Here is a 14,475-nt window from a genome sequence, read left to right as displayed (position 1 = left end):
TCCAGTATCATGCATCAAACCTGGACTGGTGACTCGTTTCATACATGATATTATACATGTTTCAATGCCATTCTCCCAAATCTCCCCACCCTCTCCCTCTCCCACAGAGTCCATAAGACTGATCTATACATCAGTGACACCACTCTTATGGCAGAAAGTGAAGAGGAACTAAAGACCCTCTTGATGAAAGTGAAAGAGGAGAGTGAAAAAGTTGGCCTAAAGCTCAACATTCAGCAAACTAAGATCATGGCATCTGGTCCCATCATTTCATGCCAAATAGATGGGGAAACAGTGGAAACAGTGTCAGACTTTATTTTGGGGGGCTCCAAAATCACTGCAGATGGTGATTGCAGCCATGAAATAAAAGACACTTACTCCTTGGAAGGAAAGTTATGACCAACCTAGATAAGCATATTCAAAAGCAGAGACATTACTTTGCCAACAAAGGTCCATCTAGTCAAGGCTATGGTTTTTTCAATGGTCATGTATGGATGTGAGAGTTGGACTGTGAAGAAAGCTGAGCACCGAAGAATTGATGCTTTTGAACTGTTGAGTTGGAGAAGACTCTTGAGAGTTCCTTGGACTGCAAGGAGATCCAACCAGTCCATTCTGAAGGAAATCAGCCCTGGGATTTCTTTGGAAGGAATGATGCTAAAGCTGAAATGCCAGTACTTTGGCCACCTCATAGAAAGAGTTGACTCATTGTAAAAGACTCTGATGCTGGGAGGGATTAGGTGCAGGAGGAGAAGGGGACGACAGAGGATGAGTTGGCTGGATGGCATCACTGACTCGATGGACATGAGTTTGAGTGAACTCCAGGAGTTGGTGATGGACAGGGAGGCCTGGCGTGCTGTGATTCATGGAGTGACCAAGAGTCAGACATGACTGAGTGACTGAACTGAACTGCTGAGACAACCACAATTATTAATTGTAAAGCAATTATCCTCCAATTTAAAAAATTCTTCTTGGGAATCTGAGAGATGTGATGAAAAACATTTTTCATTTTTCATCCCTTTTATGTTTTCATCTTATATTTTTATTATTTTTTCAAGTATTATAATAATAAATATATCTATTATCTCTTCAATAGTAAAGGGAATCATTTTCAATAAATAAGAAACCCAAGTAAAAGAATACCAACAAAGGTGCTAGGCACTTTACATATTTTATTTCATTTATAAATATGTACAATAATCCCATGGAACAGATACTTTTGCCCATTGCATGAATGAAGAAATGAGACTTGGGCAAGTACTACTCTGAACAGGAGCTCTGTGGTTAAGGACATCTGGGTGACACTGGGTTACACAAAGTTAACAGCTTTCTTCAATTCTAGGATTTCTCAGAGCCTTTCGTATGCTCACATACCTTGTGAATGATCAAGTTCCCAGCATTATTTGGCCACAGAATCCTCTTCCTGAGAAGAACCTTTCAGAGGTAGCATTCTTAGGAGTGTGCTTTGGAAGCACTGCCCCACATGAACATCTGCAGAATGGTCTTAGTTGAGCAGTGTGACTGCAGGCGCTGGTGATGGGCAAGTCTTTGCCATGTAGCTAAGGGCATTCATCTCATGTAAAGTTCCAGGTATGTTGAAGGGGTGACTAAAAACCAGCTTTGGTGGTGCTCAAGACATATTCTGTTCCACACATGGTAGAAGTGCTGGAATCCTGGGAATCTACATTAGCCACAACTTTTTAGTGTCTCCATCTTCATCTGTAGGCCAGATATCCCCCTAGGCACTCAAGAAATTCAGGGAATGGAAGAAATCCCTAGGCACAGAAATTTAGATGTTGACATTTATATAAGAGCATGAATTTCTATTGGTTATAGACCAATATTAACATATAAAGTCATTAACCTATGCACACATATACTAAGATGACAAAGAAGGAATGGAAAAGAACTACACAGGGGATGATTCACTCATTCATTCATTGTATTCATGGAGACATCACTCTAGGTGCTGAAGACAAAGCAGTGAACAAGAGAGGCAGGGTTCCTGCTCTCACATAGCTGACACTCAGGGGGACCTGGACTTGTACTGACTTTGTCTCAATTTGGTCTGTGACCAGGGATAAGCCACATAAACTTCTGAATCTCTGTTTCTTCACATTTTAAACAACCTATTAGATCCCTTTCCTTCATTTAAATTTCAGCCATAAAGTCATAGTTGAGGAAAAACAAGGTAGGTATCTGTGATGGGGGTATAGAGTAGAAGTAGCCCAGAGCAGGTGTCAGAATTCAACAGGATAAGAAGGGGATTCATAATGGTTGAGGGCAAAGGATGGGGAAAGCCTGGCATGAGATGTTAACCCCTAAGCAAGGTGAATAAGCCACCCACACAATGGGGAGAGGAGCCTGGCATGAGGTATCAGAAGCAGATGTGAAGAAGGTGTCCAGGTGATAGACAATCCCATATGGGAAATCAAAGTCAGAACAGAGGAGGACAGTGCTTCAGAGACCAGGACGGGTCAGAAAGACATCTTCATGATGAGCTGATTGATGTGGGAACTCAAAGTCATGGTTAGTGGGAAGGGTATCCACATGGAATGGCAGCCTAGAATAGGGAGTCAGACCCCAATCAAGAAGGAAAGGGTGTCCCACATGGAGGTGGGAAGTGAAGTTGCTCAGTCATTTCCGACTCGTTGTGACCCCATGGACTGTAGTATACACCAGGCTTCTCCATCCATGGCATTTTCCAGGCAAGAGTATTGGAGTGGGTTGCCATTTCCTTCTCCAGGGGATCTTCCTGACCCAGGGAATGAACCTGGGTCTCCCGCACTGCAGGAAGATGCTTTTACCCTCTGAACCACAAGGGAAGCTATTGGGTGGAGGTGGGGGTGAAGACAAAAGTTTGGTTACACAGAGGATCATCAAACAAGTCAATGTTTAAGAATAATCAGAGCCAATTTCCTTACTCTAGGAGAAGAGAGTTACAACAATGCAAAAGAAGAAAACTTAATTCCATGAGAATTTCAAAACAAGTAATCAGCAACATGGAGAAAGAAACAAAGCTACATACAGTCAATTCTGAAGGAAGCAATATCCTCCAGAGAAAGCGGCACTCAGACAAATGCATTAAATGCAACAATGAACAATGAATCCAAAAGCTGAAAACTTGTGACTTGCTGTGATACAACACAAACAAATATTTTGAAGACATATTATAACAAAGACAAATATTACTTTTCATTTCTAGTGCTTGAATGAAATAATTTCCATTGTGCCTTAATAAAAGTCATATACGAATGTGAGAGTTAGACCATAAAAAGTCTGGGCACCGAAGTGCTGATGCTTTGCAACTATGGTGCTAGAGAAGACTCTTGGGAGTCCCTTGAACAGCAAGGAGATCAAACCAGTCAGTACTATAGAAAATCAACCCTGAATATTCATTGGAAGGACTGATGCTAAAGCTGAAGTCCCAATACTTTTGCCTCCTGATGCAAAGAGTCAACTCATTTTAAAAGACCCTGATTCTGGGAAAGATTGAAGGCATGAGAAGCGGGTGACAGAGAATGAGATGGTTGGATGGCACCATTGACTTAATGGACATGAGTTTGAGAAAACTCTGGGAGATAGTGAAGGACAGGGCAGCCTGGCATGCTGCAGTCCATGGGGTTGCAAAGAGTTGGACACAACTGACCAACTGAATAACAAACTGTAGTGTTGAATTGGAATTGGATGTATATGTCAATATAAACTCATGGTTTTTCATATATTTTGATATACTTTTCATCATATATTTCAACATATGTTTAATAAATTTATTTTATATGTAAATAATATAGAAGCAAGCATAGATGCAAGTGTGTTAAATACAAAAATATATATACTGCACATTTGTGATATATATCACACAGATATTCTCTAGCTCCAGCCACTCATAGGGCCTGGAAGCAGTTATACCCCATTAGCAATAAGCACACCAATGCCCAGATTCTGACTTCTAAAAACAATTTTCCACTAAAAGGAATATGGCTCCTTTAGGAAATGGCTAATTCCAAGACTGGGGCAGGGAAAATCCAAGTTGAGCCTAGACTATCCTAGACCAGAAAGCAAAAAAGTGTACAAGGAATGATAGGTACATATTAAATGGACACAGACTCCAGCATGAAGTGACTCTCCATTACCAAATGGGAGACAATTTGAGCATCAAAATAAATGATGTTTACAACATATTATAATTCATTAAATAAAATAGGAAATCTACTGAATCTGAAGTAGGGCTCAGCAATCTGTGGGCCCAGCAATCTCCAACTCTATGCCCACAAATGTTTGGTAACCACTGTTCAAGGTGATTCTCCCAAAGGCAGTGATCAAGTTTGTGGTAAACTAGCAAATGGCAAGAGATTGAATGGCTTTTTCAATAATAGGATATTACTTTGTTAATGCTTATGGGAAATCTTATGGCTTTAAAGATTGCCAGATATCAGATAAGTATGCTAAAATTCATAAGTAGACTATATTTTTTGTCATATGTAAAACTACCATTCTGTTTTATCTTATTCATTTATTCAACTAGATTTTTAATGGGTTTATACCCAGAAGTGTCACGCAGTTCTTAAATCCCTTTAATCTTCCTACCATCTGGACTGTGATCCCAACAAAGAGTTAAGTATATATAAACCTGCTTACCTTACCTCCCACAGCATTGATGAGGAAGGCCAATCTCAACTTCCCCATCTATTATAACTTAGAGATGAGTCCCGGGTGTTCAATGGAAGGACTGATGCTGAAGCTGAAACTCCAATACTTTGGCCACCTGATGTGAAGAGTTGACTCATTTGAAAAGACCCTGATGCTGGGAAAGATTGAAGGAAGGAGGAGAAGGGGACGACAGAGGATGAGATGGTTGGATGGCATCACTGAATCAATGGACATGAGTTTGGGTAAACTCCAGGAGTTGGCGATGGACAGGGAGGCCTCAAAAAGTCAGACACAACTGAGCGACTGAACTGAACTGAACTGAGCCTCTGAGTTTCTCTATTGGAAAATATCCCAGTGGCATTATCTACCCCTTAATTAGTGAAAAGTCTGAACTATTGCCTATAGAGAAGCCTGAACTCACCTGTTTATATTTCTATTCAACCCTACCATCCTCTGTTTCTACCTAGTCAATGGAGGACAGGAAGAAAGATATCAAAAAAACCTTTTCTGGGCCAAGAGGAAGTTACCAAGTCACTCGCCTTGCTTTCTTTGTGCTTTTCTGCTTTCCCATGCTCTGTGTGTCGTTATTCATCAGGTACCTCCTATGCTCCCCACAGCAAAGTGTTCCAGATCGTATTTCAAGGGCTGATTTCTTCATAGACGGAAGTACCGTGTTTAATACTAGTAGTAGCTTGTTGCCTAAGAAACTCAAATGTATGTGGAAGATGCTGCACTCTGATTAATGTGTGTTCAGTCATTTCTGACTCTTTGCGATCCCGTGGACTGTAGCCCACCAGGCTCCTCTGTAACCTCATGGGGTTCTCCAGGCAAGAATACTGAAGCAGTTAGTCGTTCCCTTCTCCAGGGGATCTTCCTATCCCAGGGATCCAACTTGTGTCTCCTGCATCTCCAGCATTGCGGGTGGATTCTTTACCACTGAGCCACTGGGGAAGCCTTGGTTAATGTAACCCTGAGCTAACCTCTTCATGCCCCAGAAGAGGAAAGAAAAGGCACCCTCAATTTTTTTTTTAGTTTTAAATTTACCTCAGCATCTTGCTCCAGAGAATCTCAATTTCTCTCTCCATGTATTCCAACATATTCCTATTAAATTCCTTTCCTGTTTTCTTCTCTTTTATTTCTTCTCTTTTTCATCCCTCGTTTGAGCTGATGGGCACAGATATGTGGTCAAGACTGAAAGCAGAGAGAAATTGTCCACTATGGGTTAGATTAAGAAACATAGTGTGGGATAACAGTGTGGGAACAGTTTTATTCTTTTCCTTTCTAAAAACCCAGCTCCAGGTGAAAGACGAATCCAGAATTTATAGCAAATAGACATGAGCTTTAGCCAAGAAACATTAGTCCCATGTAAATGCTAGTCCTCCTGAAAATAGTAATATAAAGTCTTAAGCTTAACTGAGCTAAGTTGATATTTTCAATGTCTTGTGTCAAAAAGCACTGTGATTTATATCTTAACAAGATAATATTCTAGATCCCAAGTCTCTCAATTAGTATAATTATTTTACAGAAATCATTGGCCTAAATATCAATTATCTATTGCTATATAACTGGCCACTCCAAAGTTTAGTGATTTAAAACACAACCATCATTTATTTCCTCATAATCAAGTAATTTGGGAAGAACTCAGCAGCAGTGGCTATGCTCCACATGATCATATAGCCGAATCATCTGAAAGTTTCACAGGAGCTTCAAGGATCCAAGATGACCTTTCTCACATGTCTGGGATCTCAGCTGAGATGACCAGAAAGGCCAACTGCCAGGGCCTCTCTCTACCTCGTGGTCTGTTCTGCTCCAGGGCCTCCTCCTTGAAGATTTCCCAACAGAATAGCCTTGTTTCCTTCACATTCAGGCTAGGTTTCAAGACAGCAACAGGGTAAGCTGCAAGACCTCCTAAAGTGTAAGACCATAATTTGCCACATGGTCTTACCACATTTCATTGGTGAAACAAAATTGTAAGACCCGTCCAGATTCAGGGTTGAGGAAACCACAAAAACACATGAAATCAAGTAAGCAGAATCCCTAATGGCCATGAAGTTTCATTTTATGTGTCAACTAAGCTAGGCCCCGGTTCCTTCTTATTGGTCACACTTTATTCCAGATGTTTCTGTGAAGGTGATTTTTAGATGAGATTAATGGTTTCATCTGTAGACTTTGAGTAAAGTAGATTACCTTCATCCAAGCAGTTGAAGACCTTAATATTAACAGAAAAACACTGACTTCCACCTAACACGGAATTCTGCAGCAGGCTGCCTTTGAACTCAAACTGCAGCATCAACTCTTTCCAGCCTGCCTTCTTAAAAGCTTAGGAGGGCACTCTGCAGATTTTGCACTTGACAACCTCTACAATGAGTCAGTTATTTAAAATACATAAATTGTATATATATATATGCACATATATATATGGGACAAACTAGGAGTTTGTGATTAAAATATATACAATATTATATATAAAATAGATAACCAACAAGGACCTTCTAAATAGAACAGGGAACTACATTCAATATCATGATATATGTACTGAATCACTTTGCTGTATACCTGAAACTAACAAAACATTATAAATCAACTAAATTTCAAACTAAACAAAAATTTAATTAAATATATCATATATATGTATGTGCCAAGTCGTTTCAGTCATGTCTGACTCTTTGTGACCCCATGGACTATAGCCCACAGGATCCTCTGTCCGTGGGATTCTCCAGGCAAGAATACTGGAGGGAATGGGCTACTGTGCCATTCTCCAGGGGAACTTTCTGACACAGGGATCAAACCTGAGTCTCCTGGGGCTCTTGCAGGCGAAGTCACAGGGAAAACTCATATATATGTGTGTGTGTATATCTTACAGGTTATGTATCTGAAAAACCTTGGCTAATACAAGAGCATCTTGTGATGAACACCGTGCATTTTCCAGAAAAGGACTGTAATTCCCAGAAAGCTTAATATTAGTGTATGATACTCAAGGAGTTTGTGATCTAGTTAGAGAACAGGCATATAAAATTTAGAGAATACCAAAGATGATAATGCAGAAGTTACTTGTTGATAAATGATTTACTCTCCAAGTGTAAACTACCTACCTGAGAAATGTTGAACAAAAAAACCAGTTAAGGAAACTTGCCAACCTGAGTAAGGCCATAAAAAAAGCATAAATGTATAACCAAGCCACTTGTCAGCAGTTTTCCCAATAAGGACAACGTATTTTATGGCTGTTAACAAAACATAGGAGAGATCATATTTTCATGTCTGGAATTGCCATATAACCTTCAGTATGCCATTTCCCAGCTCAAATGCATATCTTATTTTGAAGTCTAAAACATTAAATTTAAAACTGATGTTAGAGTAGTGAATGTATTAGTTTTCTTTGGCTGCTGTAACGAAGTAACACAAATAGAGTGGCTTAACAGAAATTTATTGTCTTATAGTTCAGGTAGCTTAGAAGTCCAAGATCAAATTATTGGTGGGGTCATGCTCCTTCCCTCTAGAGGTGCTGGGAAAGAATCTGTTCCAACTCTCTCTCCTTGTTTCTGATGGTTTGCTGGCATTGTTGGCACCCCGGTCTGTTCCTTCCTGTCCGCATGATATTCTCCCTATGTGTATCTTCACCCAAATTCCTTTTTATATGGGCATCAGTCTATTGGGATTGGGGGTCACCCTACTCCAGTATGACCTCACCTTAACTAAGCTAATTGCATCTGCTACTGCTAAGTCACTTCAGTCATGTCCGACTCTGTGCGACCCCATAGACGGCAGCCCACCAGGCTCCTCCGTCCTTGGGATTCTCCAGGCAAGAACACTGGAGTGGGTTGCCATTTCCTTCTCCAATGCATGAAAGTGAAAAGTGAAAAGTGAAAGTGAAGTCGCTCAGTCATGTCCGACTCTTAGCGACTCCATGGACTGCAGCCTACCAGGCTCCTCCATTCATGGGATTTTCTAGGCAAGAGTACTGGAGTGGGGTGCCATTGCCTTCTCCAAGCTAATTACATCTACAGCACTGTATTTCCAAATAAGTTCACAGTCTGAGGTGTTGGAGGTTAGGACTTCAACTTGAACTTGAGGAGATAAAACTCCACCCATCACAATGTGTTAGGGTGCTGATAAATTAAAATCTAATATATTTTTAAATTACCCAAACTCTTCTTCTAACAATGCTTGTGGTTTGACATGTTACTTTGATAAGTGAAGCCCTCTTTTCAGGTGTGAAACATGGTGTTTTGGCTTATGAGTTGTGTTTCCATGCTTTACCACTAGAGGGTAGCATCATTGCTATTTTTTTCTGCTGCCAAGTACTCACCATTCATCCATAATGGGGACACATCAGATATGAAGTAACTGTAGATACATTTATCCAAGGGGTGAGGAGAAGGGAAAGTATCAGCTGGGAAGAACACAGTGTCATGGTCATCCCTGTATTGGTGATTCCTCTGCTGAATTTTTGCTATGGACTGAATGTTTGTGTACCTTCAAAATTCATGTGTTGAAACTCATCCCAGTGTGATGATATTTGGCCCTGAGGCTGTTGGGAGAAAATTAGGTCATCAGGGTGACGCTCTAGTGTTGAGATTAACACCCTTATAAGAAAGAGACTGGAGAGAGAAGACCTGTCTCTCCCACCAGAAAGTGGGCCTTTACCAGACACCAGATCTGCTGGCACCATGATCTTGGACTTCCAAGATTCCAGAATCGTCAGAAACAAACATTTGTTGTTTAAGTTACCCAGTTTATGGTCTTCTATTACAGCAGCCCAAACTAACATAATTCTGACCAGAATCAAATCACCAGACATATTAGAACAGAAGCCAAAGTCTCTTCCCCTGAATGGACATTTGTGTGGAAAGCAGGGCTGGGGGACAATGGGTCTTATGAATGAAGCAGGTCCCTTGAAGACGGACCCGAGCCATTCACTGTGTAGTCATGAAGCCTCTTCAGCGGACAGAGCCCTCTGTCCCGGGGTCAGGAGATTTATATCCCATCATGGGCTTGGCCACTAATTGACAGCACAATCTTAGATAAATCACTAAATCTGGTCTCAGAATCTTCACCCATAGACAACCTTTGGGGCCCTGTTTTCTTTAAAGTATATTTTCCTTTGATTGTTCTCTCTCGTTCCTACTCCTCTAGCTCACCTTTCAATGCTGCAGGTTTAGAAGAATTCCTTAGGTGCTACAGCAGAGACGAAAAAAGTGAGACTGCCTTTAGGGAATTACAGCTTAGCAACAAGATAGCATTTCATTGCAGAGGTAATTAGGGGATTGAACAGCCTATGATCCTGTGCTGCTCTGGGCTCCATACCGTAGGAACTTATAAACAGCAAAGGGTGGTAAGAAGAAATAGGAAAGAAGAGCTTTAAACTGGGCCTTAAAGAATCTCCTGAAGTTAAGCTGCAAAAGAGGAGGAGGGGAAAAAAGGGCAATTGGTATGATACAGACACAGAAATACACATGTTTTAAAAGAAACAAATTTTAGGAAACAGAGAACAAGTCACATTTCTGGAACAGGGGTTGTGTTAGACAATATGACAGTATAACTACATATTGAAGTACATTCAAAGTAATTTTATTTTATTCGGGTGTAATGTTAGTCAACTTAGAATTAATCTGAGAAGCCAAGCAACCGAAGTCAGTCTCTGAGCACATGAGAGAATTGTTTCAACTTAAACTGTTTAGCCCTTTGATTACTTGGCTGAGTTTTTCTGTGTTTTATCACCTTAATTTTGGCTTCAGATACAAATTATAAGTGGGACTTATATTGGGCTCCTCCACATGGCTTCTTACTAAAAGTATTTAATTCTCCCTTTTGGACATTTGAAAACAGGCAGAAGAGCTCAGGTTCATGAGAGGAACCAGACAGGAGGCACTCTTTTGCCTCCATTTTAACCTTTTGCATTAGTCATATCAATTCCTCCCACAATTCATGCAAGCACTGAACAGAGAGGTATTGTCCTGGCTTTAAAAGATTAAAGGCTAAGAAATACTGACATCCAAGCTCAGAGCTGCTGAATCATTGTTAAAAGAGAGTGACCTAGAATTCATTAGAATATCATCTTAATATCTGCAGAAAATGAGTAGTCTCATCATATAGGAAATGGTCGGGGGGTGAGGGGGAGTGGAGGATTCTATCAAGTTCAGAAATTTCTACTTAGAAGGAAACACAATTAATATCTTAAGAGCTAAAGAATAGTGAAATCCCATCAAGTGACATGGCAGCTTGGGCAGGGGTTGCAGATTTTCACAAGTAGGCAGAAAAGACAGATAATTTTAAGTATGACTCCAGCAGGGGAAGCCTCCTTCCATGTGCTGTGCAAGACTGGGAGACAGCCTATGTGGAGGGTCTGATGTAGTGACTGTAAATAACAGGATTCATTCCTAACTGTCATTCATTCATAAAGTGCTTTTAGGGTCACTGTCAAGAATCCTGTCCTGTTCAGTATCTGGGCCCAAAATCTCGACAAGCAGACTAGATGTCTCTGGCATTGTCTGTTGTAAACAAATCATCTCCTTACCAGTAAGTTACTTACTCCAGCTAAGTACAGAAATGTTTAAGAGCATCAGAATCAACAAATGTTGATATTTGTGCCTTAAAGAATTGTACATGTATAGTATTTTAAGTATTTATATCCTACAAATAATTTTATCTACGCAGATTAGTCTTGTAAGTTCAGTTTATAAGTGTGCGATTGACCAACAAATTTATGCTTGTGAGTTGCAGTTGCAATCTCACTGTTTATACAGTATTGGAATATTTAAGAAAGTTTAAATAATACCACATTTAAAAGTTTAATAAATTAAATTTTTAATAATAACAACTTGAGAAGATCTGTTGATTAATTAAAGTACTCAAGAATCTGAAAAAATATTTAATTCATAAACACAGTGAGGAAATCTAAAGGGCAATCTTATTATCTAAGTTTAAAATTGTGCCCCAAATACTAAAGTTTCCTTAAAATTGAATGCTTAAATTTTCCAGACTTAAAAATAGAATAATACTATTCACATATTGAACTTAAATTTATAAGAATGGCTTATATTTTTCATTTTTACTTGTGTGAATCAGAAACCCAAACACTGTATTTTCTGCACAGCTCTTGAAGCACCTCTCCAAGCTTAAAGCAAACATCTCCTTTTATTGCTATTATTTAGGGAAAATTCTTATCTATTATTTCATGCATGTCCTCTATTCTTTCAATCTTCTCCATCTGGAATTCAGATTAGGAGAATATAGAATTTCTGGATCTGTTGGGGGCCAGAGTGAGGTACTCCGCCCATGGCAAAGGTCATGAGGAAGGAGGCTCGACATACGCAAAGGCGGGATCGAGCCTCAGGAGTCCCCCTGGAAATCCTCGAGCGTCTACCCCCATAACCAGAGCCGGCCTACTTTACTACTTTGTGCTCTTTCCTACATCTCTGACTTTACAGGGGGCTGTCCCCCACCACCTCTTTCGGAGAAGGAGTTAACCTAGAGCTCCAGTCAATAAAAACTCTTGGGTGTGACAAGAGTGTTTTAACCTACAAACTCCTCTGAAGGTTCTCTAGCCTGCCTGACAGGCTCCTCCGGCCACATGTGATTGCTCACAGCCTCCCAACCATGAGAGGCACAAGATGCTTTAAACCCTCTAAAAACAGGTTCTTTAGAGAAGTTAGAAAACTATAAGTATAAGTATAGTGGGCTAATTAGAAATTGTGTTGGTGAAGGGTTTTTCATTTGTTGAGCCAATGTTTGTTGCTAAGTCTCCATATCCCCTGCCCTTACACACATTAATGAATATGTAGAAGGAATAAGTATTAACCTTTGATATTAATCACGTTAGACCTTAGGCTAAGTAAATTCTTTCCTTAACTAAAACCCACTATACCCTCACCCTGTAGGAATGTAACTTTATTTGGGTGGCGTCTGTTTTGAGAATAATCAGCCCTGGAGAAATAAGTGTCCTGATTGACTGACCGCTGTCACAAGGAGAGGGTCGTAAATTGTCAGCAGGCCCCCCTGGCCAGAAGATGATGTAACACCCCTAAGACCTCTGTATACATTTGTGTGAAGCACCTGACTTTAATAAAAGTCAGGACTGCTGTCCCCACGTGACTTTTGTATAACATCTCAGTGTATAAAAACAGACTCTGGAAAATAAAGAATTGGGATCAGTTTCTCGAAATACTGGTCTCCCCATGTTGCTCTCTCTCTCACTCTGGCTGAGTCTCCATCTGGAGCGCGGAACCCACCATGCTTACTAATTATGCCTGGGCTTCTAAGATCCGACCGGGGAGGCCTCAGTGTCTCCTCTCCTTCGGGAGAACGGAAGGACGCCTGCGGCCTACGTAAGTGGTGCAAACTTCTTGTCTTGAAGTTTTATTGGTCTCCCGCGTAAACCAAGCTACTCAGCCTCTTTTCTCCACTGAATTTTCCTACTGAGCTATCCTTATTCTATTACTCTTTATATCTTTAATTAATATCTAATTGAAGCTATTGTATCCTGATCCTCGCCTATGCCGTCTCTCCTTCGAATACCCTGGATCAGCCGGGGCTGGTCCTCGGCATGGATCTATTCTCCATGTATACAAATGTTTCTTTCATGCTTTGTAATCTATTAATTCCTTGCATTTGGGATACCTTGTCATTTCTCAGCTTTTATTTTCACTGCTCCTGTAGTTCTCAGTAACTATTGCATCACCTTCTTAATCCACATCCAAGATACAATCACTACAACCTTGAGTAATGAGCCCTGTAGTGACATGATGAGGAGGACACCGTGCTGGTCATAACCTGATCTCCCAGTTCAACAGTGAACTGGCAGTTGGTGCCATGCGAGGCTGCAGTTTCCTAAGCAACGGTGGTAAGAGATCACAGAATTCACTGAGGAGGTATTAGAGACCACAGAAATAGCTGAGGAGGTATTACCATATCCATAGCCATGTTGATATTGTGCTGAGTTATTTAAAGAATCTCTTTCCCTTGGTTATGGCATATCAAGCATGGGTTAACTCTGAAGAGGCTTGATAAAAGCTCAGGACTTGAGACTTGTTTTTGGAAAAGTTGAGATAAAATACAAACAAAAGTACGGGAGGATGCTCTTCCTCTACTCCTTTCTTGATGAAGGTTCCATAAAGTTATATTAATTATATTTAGTTTATTGCTCATTTCATGGACTACAGGCAGATAACCCCAAACTATGGACTTAGACCTGAACAGGAAGTTTCTCCTCTGAGAACTCACTGGGTTGCATCTCACTTGTGTTCTCTCTGTGAAGAAACTGCAGGAATAGACATTTCTGCTATCTTGTAAAGACTGCTAGTATATTTACACTTACAGCTTTCAAAACTCCAGACTTAATCTCATTCATGCTAATTATCATAGAGTTCCTACTCAGGCCTAGGTACCAGCAATGCCATTTTGACATAACTGCAGTTGACAGCTCACTTGTTTGAAATACAAATTGCCAAAAATCATAGAAACTTGCCCTAAGATATAGTATACATATGGGGGCAGAATGCCATGGTCACCTGGGGACCACAGCATGTGGGCATTTCATATGCCAGAAATGTACTAGGGTCTATTGCATTGTTCAAGATAAACCTTTAGGCCCCCTCATCAGCTCTTCTCAACCATTACATAAAAAAAGAAATGGGTCCAGTCCTTTGGCCTAAAGAATCCACTCACATCCCTCTTCACTGTCATGTGAAAATACCAGACTGGGGCAGCTTTCTGGATTAGTCAGTGCTTCTGGAACACCAGGGAGCTTCTGGTTTAAATTGAGTGCATGTCACCTCCAGCTACTCACTTTTTTTTCTGGTTGTTGTTTAATCACTAAATTGTGTTCAACTC

This window comes from Bos javanicus, chromosome 1 (genome assembly GCF_032452875.1).
Source record: "Bos javanicus breed banteng chromosome 1, ARS-OSU_banteng_1.0, whole genome shotgun sequence".
Lineage (NCBI taxonomy): Eukaryota > Metazoa > Chordata > Mammalia > Artiodactyla > Bovidae > Bos > Bos javanicus.
This window is presented reverse-complemented; position numbering follows the sequence as displayed.